Genomic DNA, 13,221 nt, shown 5'->3' on the forward strand with positions numbered 1-13,221 from the left:
CATGGAGAAAAAAAATTACAATAAAAAAGTTATATCGGAACTCAAAAGGTCTGACGGAAAAATTATTGTTCATGATCAGGATATAATGTCTGATATCCAAACCTTTTATGAGAATTTGTACAGCTCGAATATTGACCACAGTAGTAATGTTTCTACTGACTTTGGTAGCGACTTACAATTCGCGAAATTATCTGATGAGGAGAAGACAAATCTTGATGGCGAAATAACGTTAGAAGAGTGTGAGAAAATCTTAAACACCTTTCACAATGGGAAATCGCCAGGGGACGATGGTTTTACAGCCGAGTTTTATAAGCAATATTTCAGCCTCCTAGGTCAGGATTTGGTAAATAGTCTAAATGCAGCTTTTGATTTCGGCGAAATGTCTGTGTCCCAGCGAAGAGGAGTTATCACGCTTCTACTGACAGCAAAATAGGAGGAACTACAGTAACATTGTCATTGTCTGTAACAGAACAGGAAGCTCCAGGTAAAGGACTTTCACAACGTTCGCTAGTACTGGTCAACTGTGACTCATCTTCTGTGGCTGTATGAGAGCCTGAGGGAAGCGGGACAACTTCATCAGAAACATCCACTGGGGAAGCCAATTGAAGTGGCATAGAGTAGTCATCAATTGATGAGGGGCTGTTTGAGTGGTCATCACTAACAGCTCGGCTCAGAAGTTGGTCCACATGTCGTTTCCACAATTTGCCTGACACTTCAACCATATAGTGTCGAGAACCAAGTACCTCAGTGATGACCCCAGGCATCCACTTTTCTCCCTTCCCATTGTTTCTGGCCAATACTGGATCACCTGCATGAAACTGGCGTAGACCTCTGTGTGCGGTGGGACTAACCATCGTACTGTACTGTCGAGCTTCAACATGCTTTTCAACTGAAGGAATCAGTAAATCGAGGCGAGTACGCAATCTCCTGCCCATAAGCATTAAAGAGGGAGGTTCGCCTGTAGTGGAATGGGGTGTGTTTCGATAAACAAGTAAGTACTTAGCAATTTGAGCAGACACATCAGTGTGAGTAAGCTGGGCTTGTTTGATTGCTGATTTCAAAATCTGGACAACACGTTCAGCCTGACCATTGGTGGATGGTTTGTACGCTGCTGAAGTACGATGTACAATTCCATTGTTGACACAAAACTTTTCAAATTCTCTCGAAGTGAACTGGGAACCATTGTCAGAAACAAGAATTTCGGGCAATCCGTGCCTGCTGAATATGTCACGCAATGCAGTGATAGTTGTTCCAGCAGTAATATTTGTCATTTTGACCACCTCTGGGAATTTGCTGTATGCATCAACAACAACCATATACATATGTCCAGAGATCGGTCCTGCAAAGTCCACATGAATGCGAGACCAAGCCCGTGTTGGAAAAATCCATGGATGAATTTGAGCAGTAGGAGGTGCAGATCTCATAGTTTGACAAGTACTGCATGAAGAAACAGTTCTTTCAATGTGGGCATCAATATTGGGCCACCATACATATGACCTTGATAGTGCTTTCATTCTGGAAATTCCTGGATGTGTTTCATGAAGTTCATGCAATACTTTCTCTTGAAGGGAAGGTGGTACAACAACCCGAGTACCCCACAACACACAGCCTTGTTGGGTTGTCAGTTCATCTCGTTTATTCTTGAACGGTACTAATGTCGGATCTACTACACTTGGCCATCCACTGATGACATAACTGTACACTTTGGATAAGACGGGGTCAACCTGGGTTTCTCTTTTGATCATCTGACTGGTCACATTGGTTACAACTTCAGGTTCTAAGAAGAAGCACTCGACATTTTCACATTTGGGTGACCATGTTTGTGGCAAAGGAAGACGTGACATGCTGTCTGCATCAGCATGCGCTGTAGTGCTGCGGTACTCAATTTTGTAATTGTACGATGCCAGGATGAGGGCCCATCTTTGAAGTCGAGCTGCAGCATGAGCAGGCACTGGCTGCTGTGGTCCAAAGAGGGTGAGCAGAGGGCGATGATCTGTTAAAATTGTGAAGGAGCGACCATACAAGTACTGACGAAATCGCTTTAATCCAAAAATGATGCTGAATGCCTCCTTTTCTAACTGGGAGTAGTTTTGTTGGGCTTGTGTCAGGGTACAAGAGGCGAAGGCAACAGGCCGAAATTGTCCATCTATCTGATGAGACAGAACTGCTCCAGCACCATACGATGAAGCATCACATGACAGAAAAAGGGGAAGTGTTTCATCATAATGTACCAACGTTTTTGAGCTAAGAATCAGCTGCTTAGCGGCAACAAATGCATCTTCTTCAACTTTAGACCATTTCCAGGGTGTATTCTTCTTCAATAGGCTGTGTAAGGGTGCCAGGACTGTGGAGTGATGTGGCATGAATCGTGAATAGAACATTATAAGTCCCAGAAAGGACTTCAAGGCAGCAACATCTTTAGGTCTTGGGGCGTCACGAATGGCTGTAAGTTTGTCTTCAGTGGGATGTAAGCCCTCACCATCTATCTTGTGACCACGATAAACCACTGACGCCTGGAGGAATTTGCACTTTGCCTTGTTCAGTCGGAAGCCAGCCTTAAGAAGTCGATCCAAAACCAAAGAAAGAGTGTGGAGATGGTCTTCTTGATCTGTTCCTGCCACCAGAATGTCATCAAGTCGACTCACTGCCTTCGGAATGTCAGACAGTAAGTTGTCCATAATTCTCTGAAAAATGGCTGGACCTGAATGTATACCATTTGGCAACCTCTTAAATGCAAATAGTCCAATGTGAGTATTGACAGTGAGATAAGGCTGTGATTCCTTTGCAATGGGTATCTGGTGGTAAGCTTGTTTCATATCCAAGACACTAAACACGGTGCATCCCCTCAAGGCTGAATGCATGTCCTCAATCTGAGGCATAGGATAAGTTTCTACATTAGCACATGTATTGTATGTTACACTAAAATCTCCGCATACACGCACTTCGTCACTCTCTTTCTTTCCAACCACCACGATAGGGGCTGCACTGGCAGCAGAAGTAACTCTTTCAATAACTCCATCCTTTTCCATTTTAAGCAATGTGCTCTCCACTTTTGACTGCAGGGCGTAAGGAACTGGTCTAGCTTTGTGGAATTTAGCCTCTTTACTTTCATTTAATACAACAGGCGTGCCCGTGTAGCATCCAAGTTGGGTCTGAAATAATTCACTGTATTGTTCAAGGACAGAGTCCAAAGTCTGGTTACCTGCCGAACCTGGCACTGATGAAGTGGGTGAGGGTAAGGGGCCAATGTGATTCAACCCTGGCAGGTTTTTCCAATCTAAATTGACATCCATGAGCCAATTCCGACCAAACAAAGCACATGATCCTTCTCGTACAATAAGCAAGGGCAATGAGTACTGTGATCCCGAATACTCAACATTCACAGATGCTTCCCCTAAGGGATGCACAGTTTTACCTGTGTAGGTTGACAAAACCACATTGGTTGGTTTCAGAGTAACATCAGTACAAACTTCTTTTATGAAACTAAGTGGTGCAAGAGACAAAGCACACCCAGTGTCTAACTGCATTAAACAATCATTGTTCTCAATCTTCAATGGCACAGAAATTTCAGACTTGGACATAGCATAAACATCATACACAACATACGACTCTTCTTCTTCAGGGACCTGTTCTTCGGGAAACTCTTCTTCGACACACATGGCATTCACTCCACTTTTCTGACAAACGCGAGCAATATGTCCAGTTCCATTGCAGTTGTGACACACAGCATTTCTGAATCTGCATTTAGACCTTGTATGGTCAGAATTACCACATGAGAAACAAGTGTAGGAGGTAGACCGTCGAGGCGATTTAGGAAATGACCCTTGACGACCAGCTGGTGGTAAGACTTGAGGTGTACTTGAACTTCGGCGCGAAGGAAGGGCAGGTGGGTCCTTGGTGACTGCATGTACTGGTTGAGACAATTGCTGCTGCACTTGCATGGATTCTTTCGCTGCTATCTCATCAGCAATTGCCACTTGCATCGCTTGTTGGAAGGTGCGATCTTCACTTAAAAGCTTTTTACGAGTGGCCGGATTGCGAATCCCACAAACAAACTGGTCGCGAAGCGAACGATTTAAGAACGCACCAAAATTACAACTGAAAGCAAGATGTCGTAAACGAGCACTGTACACGGAAACAGTTTCATTCTCTTCTTGAAAACAACGGTGAAATCGGTACGATTCTGCAACTTCTAATCGTTTAGGTTTGAAATGTCGCTCAAGTAATTCACATAACTGCTCGAATGTCTTGTCCTTTGGATTTGCTGGACTGCATAAATCTCGAAGTGTCCCGTATGTCTTCTTGCCGATAACTGAAATCATCACTGCAACCTTCTTCTTGTTCGCGGCTGCTTTATCAGCTGTGGAGGCATCGGGAGGGTAATGGCCAATACTATTCGCAACGAAATACTGATCAAGTCTTTCCTGATAAGCCGTAAAAGTCTCCGTAGAAGTATCGAACTCCCCAATGGAACCAACTAGCGGGGAAGCCATAATGGCGGCCGAACAAAAAGCAAGAAGGCAAGCAACCACGTGCACGGACAACAGAAACGCACAGAAGAACTTCGTAATTTTCAAAATCGCCATGAAGACAGCAACACATCACTGGAGGATCCCATCCTCGTCGCCAGATGTTGTAAACGGATAAATTATCGAGAACAGAAGTAAACACTGAGTAAACGCAACTCAATTCTCTTTAATCTGAACATCCGAATCCACGTGTAACTGCACATGCGCAGTCCTAACAATCTGAACAATACCTATTATATAACAGAAACTAAACACTTCAAAAACCAAAGAGATATGGTTAGGCCCATGGCGCAATAGGGAAGATCAGCCCTTCAATCTAAAATGGACAAAAGAACCTGTTAGAACTCTTGGGATCTTTGTTTCTTACGATGAAAATGGGAATGACAAAAGAAACTTTGCGCTTAAGGTTCGCAAGCTTAATACTAATCTTGATATTTGGAGATCAAGGAATCTCAGTTTATTTGGAAGGTGTTTGATAACAAAAAGTCTCGGCATTCCACATTTAGTATACTCCACTTCAATGTTAGTCATCCCCTCGGAAACTGTCTCTTCAGTTACAACCTCTCTATTTGACTTTATCTGGTGTAAAAAACCGGACAAAGTTAAAAGGCAAGTCATGTATCAAGACTATGTTGACGGAGGATTACGTGTGCCAAATATGGAGGTAATAGCTAAATCATTAAAACTTGCTTGGATTTCTAGATTTTTGATAACCGACGCGCTGTCAAGGAAGGAGAACTGGAAGGCAATTCCTTATCATAATTTTTCAGAGAATATGGTGGTTTAAACTTTCTATTACGTTGTAATTACGATAAAAAATTTCTCAACCAGACTGATATACCTCCTTTTTACAAACAGGTATTGTGGTACTTTTTAGAACTTAAAACCCTGTATGAAAGTGACAATGGACAAGAAATGATACTGTTCAACAACAAAGAAATTCTCATTGGGAATAGGCCGATCTTTCTGAAAAGCTGGTTTGAAGAAGGAATTGTCTCTATCCAAGATATTCTCATCGAGAACGGAAAGTTTTTATCATTTCAAGAATTCAAACAAACATACACAATTAAGTGCAACTTCTTAAATTATTACCAAATCATATCTGCAATTCCGAAACATCTAGTAGAAAGAGCAAAACATGCTCAATTAAATAAGTCACTCTTTCTTGATAGTGTGAATTTTCAATTGTCACCTACAATATCGATCGATCTTACGAAAACAAAAAAGAAAGACTATTACTGGCTTTTTATAAAGAAAAGTATTCCCAAAATAACTGCACTTAGTAAATGGGAACGACGACATCTATCATCAAATGATATTCATTGGAAAAACTATGTGCAAAGAGAACAAACTTAAAGAATTTTACTTCAAACTTGCTCATAGGATACTTGTCTCCAAAAAGGAACTTCACCTCTTAAGAGTATCGAACAACTCGGACTGCACCTACTGCGGCCATCCAGATTCGATAAGTCATACTTTCATCGACTGCCACCTTTCTAAACAATTCTTTCATAAAGTTTTACAACACTTCAATGAAGAAAACGGCACCTCCTTTACGCAAAGTGATGAAGAACTACTCTTTGGTAAATCACTAAATTCTGCTCAACTGCAACGACACTCTCTAAAAAAGAAATTAAATTACTGCATGTTATTAGCTAAGTATTACCTTTACAATCAGAAACTTAATCAAATAGAGCCTGGGGTAATTGAATTCGTTAGGAAACTTAATTTTAAATACCGTGTAGTATTTGTTATTAAGTTAGGCTTTATCGGTTAAATTGTGTAACTTGATGTATTTTTATCTTCTTTTTTTTGTAACTGTGTTTTTTTTTTCACTTTCTGTAACGTGCGATATTAAATAAATGCATTTAACTTTCTCTGTTAAAAAAGTAAAATAAAAACGAAATAGAATGCAAGCTGTTGCGAACAGTCACGTTTTTATTTTTGTTATGTAACATAAGTCACGTTTGCGGTTTTGTTTGTACAGACACAACTTGATTGACAACCTGAATTTCCGGTTTTAAAATTGTTTTGTATATTACGTTTCTGAAGATTCAATTTCAGTTGGAATAAATGGTTTAATCGAGCAACAAGCGTGAATTTTGTGCGTCTTCAAAACATGGCGCCCAACGTGGGGCACTGATTCACGACATTAGGGAAAACATGACATCGACAGAAGGGGATCAAACTGAGCCGAATGAAGATCAACTTACAAAGGATGATCCACTTCCAAGACTGCGAGCGACGCGTGCGGGTAACAAGGGAGTTGTTACAAAGCTCATCGGAAAAGCCGACACTATATTACATGGTGAAAATCCACTCGATCAACAGGCAAGGAATCAATTGGCGCGAATCGAAAGGATTTTAAAGGAAAAATTAGAATTAATTCATCAATTTGCGGTATGCAAGGTAGAGGATATCGAAGAGGAAATCGAATACGGTGAAGATTTAAAAATGCGCGTAATGGATGCGATCGAAGCTATTTCACAAGGAACAACGCCCATTAACCCGCTTAGTTCAAGTGAACCCTCTAACCTCGCTCAAGGATCTCAAGGAACGGACGATGTTTACATTCCTGCTCCACCACCTGGATCGTATTCAGCGAGTCCACCACTACAGCAGCAAAACTCGGGAACTGGAACTGGAACAGAAACTCCGAAAGTGGCTCGAACAAAATTGCCAAAACTGACACTTCGTAGGTTTAAAGGAGTATAACACAATTCCGCACCTTCTGGGACACGTTCGAAAGTGCAGTTCATTCTAATCCTGGGTTGACAAACGTCGTCAAGTTTAGTTATCTTGTTTCGTTTAATATTAGAAGGTAGTGCATCACGCGCGATTGAAGGTTTGCCAATAACAGAGGAAAACTACGAGTCAGCAGTGGACATCTTGAAAAAGAGATTCGGCAAACCGCAACACCTTATTTCCGTTCATATGGAAGAGCTTCTTAAACTGAACATCTGCACGGTGGATAAACCAGGCCAACTTCGTTTTCTGTACGACAAAATAAGCGTAAACATCAAGGGACTTGAAGCTCTGGGAGTCAAGTCGGATCAGTATGGCAGGTTGCTTATTCCAATCATTATGGCGAAACTTCCTGCCGAAATTCGCGTACAAGTGGCGAGAAATACGTCTCAAGACGTTTGGGAAATCGACTCCTTGCTTGATCTTATACAAAGTGAAATTGAAGCGAGGGAGATTAGCGAGAAGATAAAGGCCGCGACCGAGCAAGTTAAGCGTCCACCGCCCCCCAAACCTCCGTTACCGACAGCTGGAGCCTTTTTTGGTGCCACTTCAAAGCCAGAATCGACTGTTCCAAAATGTGTTTACTGCACTGAAAGACATTTCTCAGCGTCTTGCAACAAGGTAACAGATATCAACGCCAGATATGTTTTATGTGTTTGAAGAAGGGACATTTAGTTGATCAGTGCGACAAGAGTTGTAGAAATTGCAAGCGAAGGCATCATCAATCGATTTGTCAAGCACAATCACCCGGTGAACCACTGAATTCTCAGCCACCAACTCCCAAGGAAAATTCGCCTCAAAGCGAACCGGAGACACAAGTTCAAAATTATGGTAACGCCACACGAGTCAACACGGCTAATGCAGAAACCCCAACAACTCAGTTAACCACTTCGATGTCCAGTAACAAGGGAAGTGTTTTGTTGCAAACGGCCACTGCGATCGCCACAAACGACGAGGGAACAAAATCGACCACAATCCGTTTATTATTCGACAATGGCAGCCAGCTGTCGTACATTACAGATAATCTGCGATCAAAGCTACAACTGAAGCCTCTACAAAAGGAAAAGCTCAACCTTAACACATTTGGAGAAGCAAGGTACAAGAAGCAGAATTGCGATGTGGTGAATTTACAAATACGAAAGTCTTCAGGAAGCGATGATGCCATTAACATTTCTGCTCTGACATTCCCCGTTATTTGTTCGCCTCTACCTGGCAAGGTCTCAGTAAACTACCCGCATTTGGATGGATTGGAGCTAGCGGATGAGCCGTATGATGCCGAAGGTTCGATTGATATGCTGATCGGCTGCGATTATTACTGGGATTTTGTAACGGGGGAGACAAGACGAGGAGACGAAGGTCCTATTGCCGTAAAAAGCAAACTCGGGTGGCTGCTGTCCGGTCCAGTTAATGGAACACTCGATCGAAGTTATGTTTCGCATTCAAATTTAATAATCGAAGGACATGACGCTCTATTTGCCCGAAACGAAGACGACGTTCTCACGAACACTCTAAAGGACTTTTGGGAGACTGAAGCAATTGGCATTAAGGATTTGACTCAACCTTAAACCGAAACCGACGAATCATTCAAAATCGATGTTGCATGGAGCGAAGACCGATATGAAGTCAAATTACCGTGGAAAGAAGATTGTTTGCCGCTATCCTCCGACAACTATCTGTTGTGCGAATCTCGACTAAGATCTTTACATCACAAGCTGCGCAAAGATCCGGAGTTATTAGCAGAATATGACAAAATCATTCAAGACCAGTTATCCAAGGGGATAATCGAGAAAGTGCCGAACGAAGATTCAAACGAGAAAAATGCTGCGCAAAGTCATTATTTGCCTCATCATGCAGTCGTAAGAAAGGATCGTGAAACTACGAAGGTTCGAATTGTGTACGATGGGTCTGCGAAATCTGGTAAACCACAGGCGGCCCAAGCGCACTACAGTATGTGAATTATTCATAAAGTGCGAACGTGACCCTTACCTTCGAGCGGTGTTGTGTTACAAAGATGCGATTTATAAGGGTTTGTATGGGAACGCAACGAATTTGTTTCAAAAGGAATATTAAATATGTAATGTTCTGCTCATAAAATCGACTAACCTTATTGCCTTGTTGTATTCTTTGTTGTTCGCCCGCTTCTCAGGCCATTTTGAAGCGTTTTCGGTGAGTTAGCGCTGGCTGGCGAGCAAGTCGCACGAATGGTGGAAGAGGAGGTTGGAACACGTGTCATGCTGCTTGACAACAAGGGTTTGAGAATAATGCCTTCTGAATCAACGATAGAAAAGGGAGAAAAGAAAAAGAAATAAAGAGAAAAGAAAATAGTAAAAAGGAGAAAGGTAAAACGAAAAACGGAATAAAGGAAAAAGGAAAATAGGAATAGAAAAAAACAAAAAACGAAAAAAGATAAATGAAAAATTAAAAAAGGAATAAAGAAAAGGATAAAGCGGAACCAGAAAAAATATAATTTAATAAAAAGGAAAGACAAAAAATGGATAAAGCACAGGATAAAATTATCAAAAACTTATCGCACTATCGAGAACAGAAAATATAAAATAAAAAGACATTCAGTTTTACGAAACAAACTAACCAAGCGAAAAACGAAATGGCGGAAAGTGCCACGGATTCCCTCTGGAGACCAGCCACTGTGCTGAATGGGCCACCCTGCATAACTAAAGTTTTACCTTACCTTACCTTACCTAACACAAAAGCTTTACATGAAATTAATTGCAAAGAAAAAGGAAACAAAAGAAAATGCTAAAATAACAATAATATAGTTTACATAAAATTAAGATATCGTTTTAATTACAGTTATACAGTAAAAACCCGCGTATAAGAACAAGTGGATTAAGAACACCCAGGCCTGATTTTAGGAAATAAAGTACCATTTATATAAGAACACATTCAGCCTGAAAAATGAAAGTTGTTCTTATATGGAAAAATATCAAAGATCAACACCACTTTTCATTGCACACATAATAGTTCCACCCCAATTACAGTACAGTATTGCCTTGATTTATCAATTTTATTAAAATTAAAATACAATTGTGTGCATATATATTGATTTCATCTATTGGTAGCCTAGTATGTTCCTTATTTTAAGAAACTTTTTTTAAGAACACTTACAGGCTGATTTTGCAGATTATAACCCTTTATATAAGAACTAAATCAGCCTGAACCGCCAAAATAGGTGTTCTTATACACGGGTTTTTACTGTAATACTTTATACAGTTACCCTGCTCTACTTGTACGATTATAATACTCTACCGTTACAATTACACTACGATTACTTACAATGCGATTTACTGTGTTATATTACAGAATTTGTTTACATACAATTAAGATATCTTTTTAATTACAGTTCTTATACTTTATACAATTACCCTGCCCTACTTATACGATTATAATACTCTACGGTTACAATACTCAATGGTTACAATTACACTACAGTATGAGGCCCAGTTCTCGGCCGGGTCCAGTTCTCGGCCACTTTGTGTTCAACGCGTTTTTTCACGCCACAGTTGAATTTAAAGAAAAAGTTATTTCCTTCAAAAGATAGACTGATTCTTGTGCTCTTAGTATCTTGATTTTGATCTTTCAACTCGCTATAGAAAGCTCACACGGTCGAGTTTATGCGAAGGTAGGTGAATTTGTTTTTTCGAAAACTTGTTTGTTTACGGCTCCTTAAAATTCATGGATATATGTAGTTAAATTCGTATTTTGTCCGTGAGCCCCTACCAAACGAGCTAATTTTTGGCATGTAAAACTTAGAATAATTCAGCATTCTGCTTAAGTTATCTTTTTGTTGAACCGTTGTATATTTTGGTCTTAATTTACTTCGAAATTTTTTCGTGCGACTTTTGCGTATTTGCCAGTTCTCGGCCACCCTGCTCGCTATCACAGTTTAGTGCTTTTGTTTTTAATATAATTTCATCTGCTTCAGCAATAATGAAAGAAAGAAATGTTTTAAAAATAAAGTTCAATTAAATATCTAAGTTTTGAGCTGACTTTTGTCTTTTCTATTACTTCTACAACACCTAACTCTTTCAAGACCTTTTCACTGCAAAATAAACCATCTAAATGCATTGGTCACACAACGTAGTTCTGCGGAGTTTCCCTAATGGTCGCGGGTCGCGGGTTTTAAATAACCCGCGACTTTTTCAAAACCCGCGACTTATTTAAAACCCGCGACACGCGACTTGAAACCCGCGACCCGCGACCCGCGACCATTAGGGTAACTCAGTTCTGCGGGTTTGCCAGACCCTGCACATAGGCAAGCAACTAGGCGCGTTAAAAACCTTCTTTTCCAAAGTAAAACAAAATCTCACAAAATAATTTGGGATCGACATAACATAAATAAGTTAACAGAGTGATTTTATGACTGTGGAAATTAATTGAGCCTTTTTATACAGAAAATTACGCACAAGCTTTTTGGTGGCCGAAAACTGGGTCCGGGTGGCCGAGAACTTAGCCTGCGAACGCAGACGTATTTCCGGCGGAGAGAAACGACAGGCGGAAATACGTCTGCGTTCGCAGGCTACCGAGAACTGGGCCCACAAACGGAGCTTTTATTTTTATTATTGCTCAGGCAAATTAATTATTGACCGGTCGATAGCTTTACAACAAAAAGCTGAATAATGTAGATAGCTCTGGGCGAAATTTCAAGTTCCTGCGGTTCTTCTGAGGTAAGAAATACAAGTTTACGTCAAAAGTGGCCGAGAACTGGGCCCCATACTGTACGATTACTTACAATGCGATTTACGGCGAATTGACTTTGAAGGTGGAGGGGTACTTGTCAATAAAACATTTAATTAAGACAAATTTTCAAAATTGTATTTAATGAGTAGCTTATTGATGAAATCCTGAATGGAGATGGCCAAGCTACTTAACTTGCATGAATAAATGTAATAGTTGAATTTCAAAATTATTGTTTTGTCGTGGGAGCGAGTAGTAATGCCGAACAAGGTCTCCTATGTAGTGAGAGAGATTTTACACGCATTCACTTGGTTAAACCAGTTCAAGACCATAAAAGAGTGCTCAATTGAATCTTTACCTCTGCAGTATAGACATTCATCGTCCTCCTTAACACCAAATCTGAATAGTTCTTTCTTAGTTACCATCGTTCTATGAATTAATTTAAATTGAAACTCTTTCAGTTAAGTTTCTTTACAAATGTTTTTCAGTGATTTAAAAATCCCAGTCCACACATCTTTCTCTAAAGAGAGTTTTTCGCTCCAACGTTTAGGGCCTGTTTGATCTTGTGTGCGCGTACGTTGAACAAACTATAGAAGTCCTTGGACTTAGCCTTATATAGATTAATTTGTGTTGATTTGTTGAGAGTGAAGATATTACAGTGCAACCCCGATATAACGATATGCCAAGGGAGCAGTGAAATTATATCGTTATATCGAGGTATCGTTATATCGAGACTCCCGATATAACGATATGGCCGTAAAATAGCCGAAAATATCGTTATATCGGGGTTAAATTAAAATGTACTTTTTACTGCATATTATTTAATTAAACTTGTAATGAGAATAAAAAAATTCACAAATGTGGCGTTTCAAGCAGCAATTAAACGATTTGTAAAGCATTAGACGTTTTCAAGGCTCCACGACAAAGTCTGTGGTATGAATCATAAAAGGGAAACAAAACTAAACATAAACATTTGAAGTCGCGACTGTAATCGTCTTTACTTATCACTCTTTGCGTGTTCATTGTTTTTCTTTATTAAAAGGCACTTGTTCATTAATAAAAGAACTCGTCACGTTCTGTTTGCCTCATGTTTTTAACTTGTAATCTGGAAAACGCATCCTTCATTGCTGAAAGAGAGGAGAGGAATTCTCTCTCTCGTTCGCCTGAACCTTTCAACGTAATGACAATGACACTAGCTTGCACAAGAGTCATGGGCGCAGGTTCAACCACTGAAATATCATCATCATCAGAG

At 40.3% G+C, this 13,221-nt stretch overlaps 1 long non-coding RNA gene across 1 annotated transcript in view; it reads right to left on the reverse strand.

The window, feature by feature from the left end:
• Positions 1-13,221, reverse strand: part of LOC144662763 (uncharacterized) — a 138,125-nt gene that overhangs the window by 115,811 nt on the left and 9,093 nt on the right. The window lies entirely within an intron of this gene.

The sequence above is a fragment of the Oculina patagonica genome, chromosome 8 (genome assembly GCF_052425735.1).
Source record: "Oculina patagonica isolate OP01 chromosome 8, crgOcupat, whole genome shotgun sequence".
Taxonomy (NCBI): domain Eukaryota; kingdom Metazoa; phylum Cnidaria; class Anthozoa; order Scleractinia; family Oculinidae; genus Oculina; species Oculina patagonica.